This window comes from Neoarius graeffei, chromosome 3 (genome assembly GCF_027579695.1).
Source record: "Neoarius graeffei isolate fNeoGra1 chromosome 3, fNeoGra1.pri, whole genome shotgun sequence".
NCBI classification, from domain to species: Eukaryota; Metazoa; Chordata; class Actinopteri; order Siluriformes; family Ariidae; genus Neoarius; species Neoarius graeffei.
In genome coordinates this window covers 28,052,173-28,061,246 of record NC_083571.1, presented here as the reverse complement: position 1 = coordinate 28,061,246, position 9,074 = coordinate 28,052,173, and positions in this window count along the sequence as shown.

The following is a 9,074-nucleotide window of genomic DNA, read 5'->3' as shown; positions in this document are numbered from 1 at the left end:
CTCATTTCTCAGCTGTTGGGTTTCCTAGGGTGGCAGGCACACACACACAGGACCGAAACCATCAGAAAACAACTCGATGGGTTACTCACTACTCAGCTGTTGGGTTTACCATGCTGGCAGGCACACACATACAGGACTGAAACCATCAGAAAACAACACGATGGGTTACTCACTATTCAGCTGTTGGGTTCCCCATGGTAGCAGGCACACCCACACAGGACCGAAACCATCAGAAAACAACTTGATGGGTTACTCACTATTCAGCTGTGGGGTTTCCTATGGTGGCAGCCACACACACACAGGACCGAAACCACCAGAAAACAACTCGATGGGTTACTCACTATTCAGCTGTGGGGTTTCCTATGGTGGCAGCCACACACACACAGGACCGAAACCACCAGAAAACAACTCGAAGGGTTACTCACTACTCAACTGTTGGGTTTCCTGGGGTAGCAGGCACACACACACACAGGACCGAAACCATCAGAAAACAACTCGATAGGTTAGTCACTATTCACCTGTTCGATTTACCATGGTGGCAGGCACACACACACAGGACCGAAACAATCAGAAAACAACTTGATGGGTTACTCACAACTCAGCTGTTGGGATTCCTATGGTGGCAGGCACACACACACAGGACCGAAACCATCAGAAAACAACTCGATGGGTTACTCACTATTCAGCTGTTCGATTTACCATGGTGGCAGGCACACCCACACAGGACCGAAACAATCAGAAAACAACTTGATGGGTTACTCACGACTCAGCTGTTGGGATTCCTATGGTGGCAGGCACACACACACAGGACCAAAACCATCAGAAAACAACTTGATGGGTTACTCAGTATTCAGCTGTGGGGTTTCCTATGGTGGCAGCCACACACACACAGGACCGAAACCACCAGAAAACAACTCGAGGGGTTACTCACTACTCAACTGGTGGGTTTCCTGGGGCAGCAGGCACACACACACACAGTACCGAAACCATCAGAAAACAACTTGATGGGTTACTCACGACTCAGCTGTTGGGTTTCCTATGGTGGCAGGCATACACACACAGGACCAAAACCATCAGAAAACAACTCGATGGGTTACTCACTATTCAGCTGTGGGGTTTCCTATGGTGGCAGGCACATACACACAGGACCGAAACCACCAGAAAACAACTCGATGGGTTACTCACTACTCAACTGTTGGGTTTCCTGGGGTAGCAGGCACACACACACACACACACACACACAGGACCGAAACCATCAGAAAACAACTCGATGGGCTACTCACTATTCAGCTGTTCGATTTACCATGGTGGCAGGCACACACACACAGGACCGAAACAATCAGAAAACAACTTGATGGGTTACTCACGACTCAGCTGTTGGGTTTCCTATGGTGACAGGCACACACACACAGGACCGAAACCATCAGAAAACAACTCGATGGGTTACTCACTATTCAGCTGTTCGATTTACCATGGTGGCAGGCACACCCACACAGGACCGAAACAATCAGAAAACAACTTGATGGGTTACTCACGACTCAGCTGTTGGGTTTCCTATGGTGGCAGGCACACACACACACAGGACCGAAACCATCAGAAAACAACTCGATGGGTTACGCACTATTCAGCTGTTCGATTTACCATGGTGGCAGGCACACCCACACAGGACCGAAACAATCAGAAAACAACTTGATGGGTTACTCACGACTCAGCTGTTGGGTTTCCTATGGTGGCAGGCACACACACACAGGACCGAAACCATCAGAAAACAACTCGATGGGTTACTCACTACTCAGCTGTTGGGTTCCCCATGGTGGCAGGCACACCCACACAGGACCAAAACCATCAGAAAACAACTCGATGGGTTACTCACTACTCAGCTGTTGGGTTCCCCATGGTGGCACGTGCACCCACACAGGACCGAAACCATCAGAAAACAACTTGATGGGTTATTCATGACTCAGCTGTTGTCCAATGGTGGCAGGCACACACACACAGGACCGAAACCATCAGAAAACAACTCGAAGGGTTACTCACTACTCAGCTGTTGGGTTTCCTGGGGTGGCACTGGGCAAGCGTGCACACACAGGACCGAAACCATCAGAAAACAACTCGATGGGTTACTCACTACTCAGCTGTTGGGTTTACCATGCTGGCAGGCACACACAGACAGGACTGAAACCATCAGAAAACAACACGATGGGTTACTCACTACTCAGCTGTTGGGTTCCCCATGGTAGCAGGCACACCCACACAAGACCGAAACCACCAGAAAACAACTCGATGGGTTACTCACTACTCAACTGTTGGGTTTCCTGGGGTAGCAGGCACACACACACACAGGACCGAAACCATCAGAAAACAACTCGATATGTTACTCACTATTCACCTGTTCGATTTAGCATGGTGGCAGGCACACCCACACAGGACCGAAACAATCAGAAAACAACTTGATGGGTTACTCACGACTCAGCTGTTGGGTTTCCTATGGTGGCAGGCACACACACACAGGACCGAAACCATCAGAAAACAACTCGATGGGTTACTCACTATTCAGCTGTTCGATTTACCATGGTGGCAGGCACACCCACACAGGACCGAAACAATCAGAAAACAACTTGATGGGTTACTCACGACTCAGCTGTTGGGTTTCCTATGGTGGCAGGCACACACACACAGGACCAAAACCATCAGAAAACAACTTGATGGGTTACTCAGTATTCAGCTGTGGGGTTTCCTATGGTGGCAGCCACACACACACAGGACCGAAACCACCAGAAAACAACTCGATGGGTTACTCACTACTCAACTGTTGGGTTTCCTGGGGTAGCAGGCACACACACACACACACACACACAGGACCGAAACCATCAGAAAACAACTCGATGGGTTACTCACTTTTCACCTGTTCGATTTACCATGGTGGCAGGCACACCCACACAGGACCGAAACAATCAGAAAACAACTTGATGGGTTACTCATGACTCAGCTGTTGGGGTTCCTATGGTGGCAGGCACACACACACAGGACCGAAACCATCAGAAAACAACTCGATGGGTTACTCACTATTCAGCTGTTCGATTTACCATGGTGGCAGGCACACCCACACAGGACCGAAACAATCAGAAAACAACTTGATGGGTTACTCACGACTCAGCTGTTGGGTTTCCTATGGTGGCAGGCACACACACACAGGACGAAAACCATCAGAAAACAACTCGATGGGTTACTCACTATTCAGCTGTTCGATTTACCATGGTGGCAGGCACACCCACACAGGACCGAAACAATCAGAAAAGAACTTGATGGGTTACTCACGACTCAGCTGTTGGGTTTCCTATGGTGGCAGGCACACACACACAGGACCGAAACCATCAGAAAACAACTCGATGGGTTACTCACTATTCAGCTGTTCGATTTACCATGGTGGCAGGCACACCCACACAGGACCGAAACAATCAGAAAACAACTTGATGGGTTACTCACGACTCAGCTGTTGGGTTTCCTATTGTGGCAGGCACACACACACAGGACTGAAACCATCAGAAAACAACTCGATGGGTTACTCACTATTCAGCTGTTTGATTTACCATGGTGGCAGGCACACCCACACAGGACCGAAACAATCAGAAAACAACTTGATGGGTTACTCACGACTCAGCTGTTGGGTTTCCTATGGTGGCAGGCACACACACACAGGACCAAAACCGTCAGAAAACAACTCGATGGGTTACTCACTATTCAGCTGTGGGGTTTCCTATGGTGGCAGCCACACACACACACAGGACCGAAACCACCAGAAAACAACTCGATGGGTTACTCACTACTCAACTGTTGGGTTTCCTGGGGTAGCAGGCACACACACACACACACACACAGGACCGAAACCATCAGAAAACAACTCGATGGGTTACTCACTATTCACCTGTTCGATTTACCATGGTGGCAGGCACACCCACACAGGACCGAATCAATCAGAAAACAACTTGATGGGTTACTCACGACTCAGCTGTTGGGTTTCCTATGGTGGCAGGCACACACACACAGGACCGAAACCATCAGAAAACAACTCGATGGGTTACTCACTACTCAGCTGTTGGGTTCCCCATGGTGGTAGGCACACCCACACAGGACCAAAACCATCAGAAAACAACTTGATGGGTTATTCACGACTCAGATGTTGGGTTTCCTATGGTGGCAGGCACACACACACAGGACCAAAACCATCAGAAAACAACTCGATGGGTTACTCACTATTCAGCTGTTCGATTTACCATGGTGGCAGGCACACCCACACAGGACCGAAACAATCAGAAAACAACTTGATGTGTTACTCACGACTCAGCTGTTGGGTTTCCTATGGTAGCAGGCACACACACACAGAACTGAAACCATCAGAAAACAACTCGATGGGTTACTCACTATTCACCTGTTCGATTTACCATGGTGGCAGGCACACCCACACAGGACCGAATCAATCAGAAAACAACTTGATGGGTTACTCACGACTCAGCTGTTGGGTTTCCTATGGTGGCAGGCACACACACACAGGACCGAAACCATCAGAAAACAACTCGATGGGTTACTCACTACTCAGCTGTTGGGTTCCCCATGGTGGTAGGCACACCCACACAGGACCAAAACCATCAGAAAACAACTTGATGGGTTATTCACGACTCAGATGTTGGGTTTCCTATGGTGGCAGGCACACACACACAGGACCAAAACCATCAGAAAACAACTCGATGGGTTACTCACTATTCAGCTGTTCGATTTACCATGGTGGCAGGCACACCCACACAGGACCGAATCAATCAGAAAACAACTTGATGGGTTACGCACGACTCAGCTGTTGGGTTTCCTATGGCGGCAGGCACACACACACAGGACGAAAACCATCAGAAAACAACTCGATGGGTTACTCACTATTCAGCTGTTCGATTTACCATGGTGGCAGGCACACCCACACAGGACCGAAACAATCAGAAAACAACTTGATGGGTTACTCACGACTCAGCTGTTGGGTTTCCTATGGTGGCAGGCACACACACACAGGACCGAAACCATCAGAAAACAACTCGATGGGTTACTCCCTATTCAGCTGTTCGATTTACCATGGTGGCAGGCACACCCACACAGGACCGAAACAATCAGAAAACAACTTGATGGGTTACTCACGACTCAGCTGTTGGGTTTCCTATTGTGGCAGGCACACACACACAGGACTGAAACCATCAGAAAACAACTCGATGGGTTACTCACTATTCAGCTGTTTGATTTACCATGGTGGCAGGCACACCCACACAGGACCGAAACAATCAGAAAACAACTTGATGGGTTACTCACGACTCAGCTGTTGGGTTTCCTATGGTGGCAGGCACACACACACAGGACCAAAACCGTCAGAAAACAACTCGATGGGTTACTCACTATTCAGCTGTGGGGTTTCCTATGGTGGCAGCCACACACACACACAGGACCGAAACCACCAGAAAACAACTCGATGGGTTACTCACTACTCAACTGTTGGGTTTCCTGGGGTAGCAGGCACACACACACACACACAGGACCGAAACCATCAGAAAACAACTCGATGGGTTACTCACTATTCACCTGTTCGATTTACCATGGTGGCAGGCACACCCACACAGGACCGAATCAATCAGAAAACAACTTGATGGGTTACTCACGACTCAGCTGTTGGGTTTCCTATGGTGGCAGGCACACACACACAGGACCGAAACCATCAGAAAACAACTCGATGGGTTACTCACTACTCAGCTGTTGGGTTCCCCATGGTGGTAGGCACACCCACACAGGACCAAAACCATCAGAAAACAACTTGATGGGTTATTCACGACTCAGATGTTGGGTTTCCTATGGTGGCAGGCACACACACACACAGGACCAAAACCATCAGAAAACAACTCGATGGGTTACTCACTATTCAGCTGTTCGATTTACCATGGTGGCAGGCACACCCACACAGGACCGAAACAATCAGAAAACAACTTGATGGGTTACTCACGACTCAGCTGTTGGGTTTCCTATGGTAGCAGGCACACACACACAGAACTGAAACCATCAGAAAACAACTCGATGGGTTACTCACTATTCACCTGTTCGATTTACCATGGTGGCAGGCACACCCACACAGGACCGAAACAATCAGAAAACAACTTTATGGGTTACTCATGACTCAGCTGTTGGGGTTCCTATGGTGGCAGGCACACACACACAGGACCGAAACCATCAGAAAACAACTCGATGGGTTACTCACTATTCAGCTGTTCGATTTACCATGGTGGCAGGCACACCCACACAGGACCGAAACAATCAGAAAACAACTTGATGGGTTACTCACGACTCAGCTGTTGGGTTTCCTATGGTGGCAGGCACACACACACAGGACCGAAACCATCAGAAAACAACTCGATGGGTTACTCACTATTCAGCTGTTCGATTTACCATGGTGGCAGGCACACCCACACAGGACCGAAACAATCAGAAAACAACTTGATGGGTTACTCACGACTCAGCTGTTGGGTTTCCTATGGTGGCAGGCATACACACACAGGACCAAAACCATCAGAAAACAACTCGATGGGTTACTCACTATTCAGCTGTGGGGTTTCCTATGGTGGCAGGCACATACACACAGGACAGAAACCACCAGAAAACAACTCGATGGGTTACTCACTACTCAACTGTTGGGTTTCCTGGGGTAGCAGGCACACACACACACACACACACACACACACACACACACACACACACACACACAGGACCGAAACCATCAGAAAACAACTCGATGGGTTACTCACTATTCAGCTGTTCGATTTACCATGGTGGCAGGCACACACACACAGGACCGAAACAATCAGAAAACAACTTGATGGGTTACTCACGACTCAGCTGTTGGGTTTCCTATGGTGGCAGGCACACACACACAGGACCGAAACCATCAGAAAACAACTCGATGGGTTACTCACTATTCAGCTGTTCGATTTACCATGGTGGCAGGCACACCCACACAGGACCGAAACAATCAGAAAACAACTTGATGGGTTACTCACGACTCAGCTGTTGGGTTTCCTATGGTGGCAGGCACACACACACAGGACCGAAACCATCAGAAAACAACTCGATGGGTTACTCACTACTCAGCTGTTGGGTTCCCCATGGTGGCAGGCACACCCACACAGGACCAAAACCATCAGAAAACAACTCGATGGGTTACTCACTACTCAGCTGTTGGGTTCCCCATGGTGGCACGTGCACCCACACAGGACCAAAACCATCAGAAAACAACTCGATGGGTTACTCACTACTCAGCTGTTGGGTTCCCCATGGTGGCACGTGCACCCACACAGGACCGAAACAATCAGAAAACAACTTGATGGGTTACTCACGACTCAGCTGTTGGGTTTCCTATGGTGGCAGGCACACACACACAGGACCGAAACCATCAGAAAACAACTCGATGGGTTACTCACTATTCAGCTGTTCGATTTACCATGGTGGCAGGCACACCCACACAGGACCGAAACAATCAGAAAACAACTTGATGGGTTACTCACGACTCAGCTGTTGGGTTTCCTATGGTGGCAGGCACACACACACAGGACCGAAACCATCAGAAAACAACTCGATGGGTTACTCACTATTCAGCTGTTCGATTTACCATGGTGGCAGGCACACCCACACAGGACCGAAACAATCAGAAAACAACTTGATGGGTTACTCACGACTCAGCTGTTGGGTTTCCTATGGTGGCAGGCACACACACACACAGGACTGAAACCATCAGAAAACAACTTGATGGGTTACTCACGACTCAGCTGTTGGGTTCCCCATGGTGGTAGGCACACCCACACAGGACCAAAACCATCAGAAAACAACTTGATGGGTTATTCACGACTCAGCTGTTGGGTTTCCTATGGTGGCAGGCACACACACACAGGACCGAAACCACCAGAAAACAACTCGATGGGTTACTCACTACTCAACTGTTGGGTTTCCTGGGGTAGCAGGCACACACACACACACACACACAGGACCGAAACCATCAGAAAACAACTCGATGGGTTACTCACTATTCACCTGTTCGATTTACCATGGTGGCAGGCACACCCACACAGGACCGAATCAATCAGAAAACAACTTGATGGGTTACTCACGACTCAGCTGTTGGGTTTCCTATGGTGGCAGGCACACACACACAGGACCGAAACCATCAGAAAACAACTCGATGGGTTACTCACTACTCAGCTGTTGGGTTCCCCATGGTGGTAGGCACACCCACACAGGACCAAAACCATCAGAAAACAACTTGATGGGTTATTCACGACTCAGATGTTGGGTTTCCTATGGTGGCAGGCACACACACACAGGACCAAAACCATCAGAAAACAACTCGATGGGTTACTCACTATTCAGCTGTTCGATTTACCATGGTGGCAGGCACACCCACACAGGACCGAAACAATCAGAAAACAACTTGATGTGTTACTCACGACTCAGCTGTTGGGTTTCCTATGGTAGCAGGCACACACACACAGAACTGAAACCATCAGAAAACAACTCGATGGGTTACTCACTATTCACCTGTTCGATTTACCATGGTGGCAGGCACACCCACACAGGACCGAATCAATCAGAAAACAACTTGATGGGTTACTCACGACTCAGCTGTTGGGTTTCCTATGGTGGCAGGCACACACACACAGGACCGAAACCATCAGAAAACAACTCGATGGGTTACTCACTACTCAGCTGTTGGGTTCCCCATGGTGGTAGGCACACCCACACAGGACCAAAACCATCAGAAAACAACTTGATGGGTTATTCACGACTCAGATGTTGGGTTTCCTATGGTGGCAGGCACACACACACAGGACCAAAACCATCAGAAAACAACTCGATGGGTTACTCACTATTCAGCTGTTCGATTTACCATGGTGGCAGGCACACCCACACAGGACCGAATCAATCAGAAAACAACTTGATGGGTTACGCACGACTCAGCTGTTGGGTTTCCTATGGCGGCAGGCACACACACACAGGACGAAAAC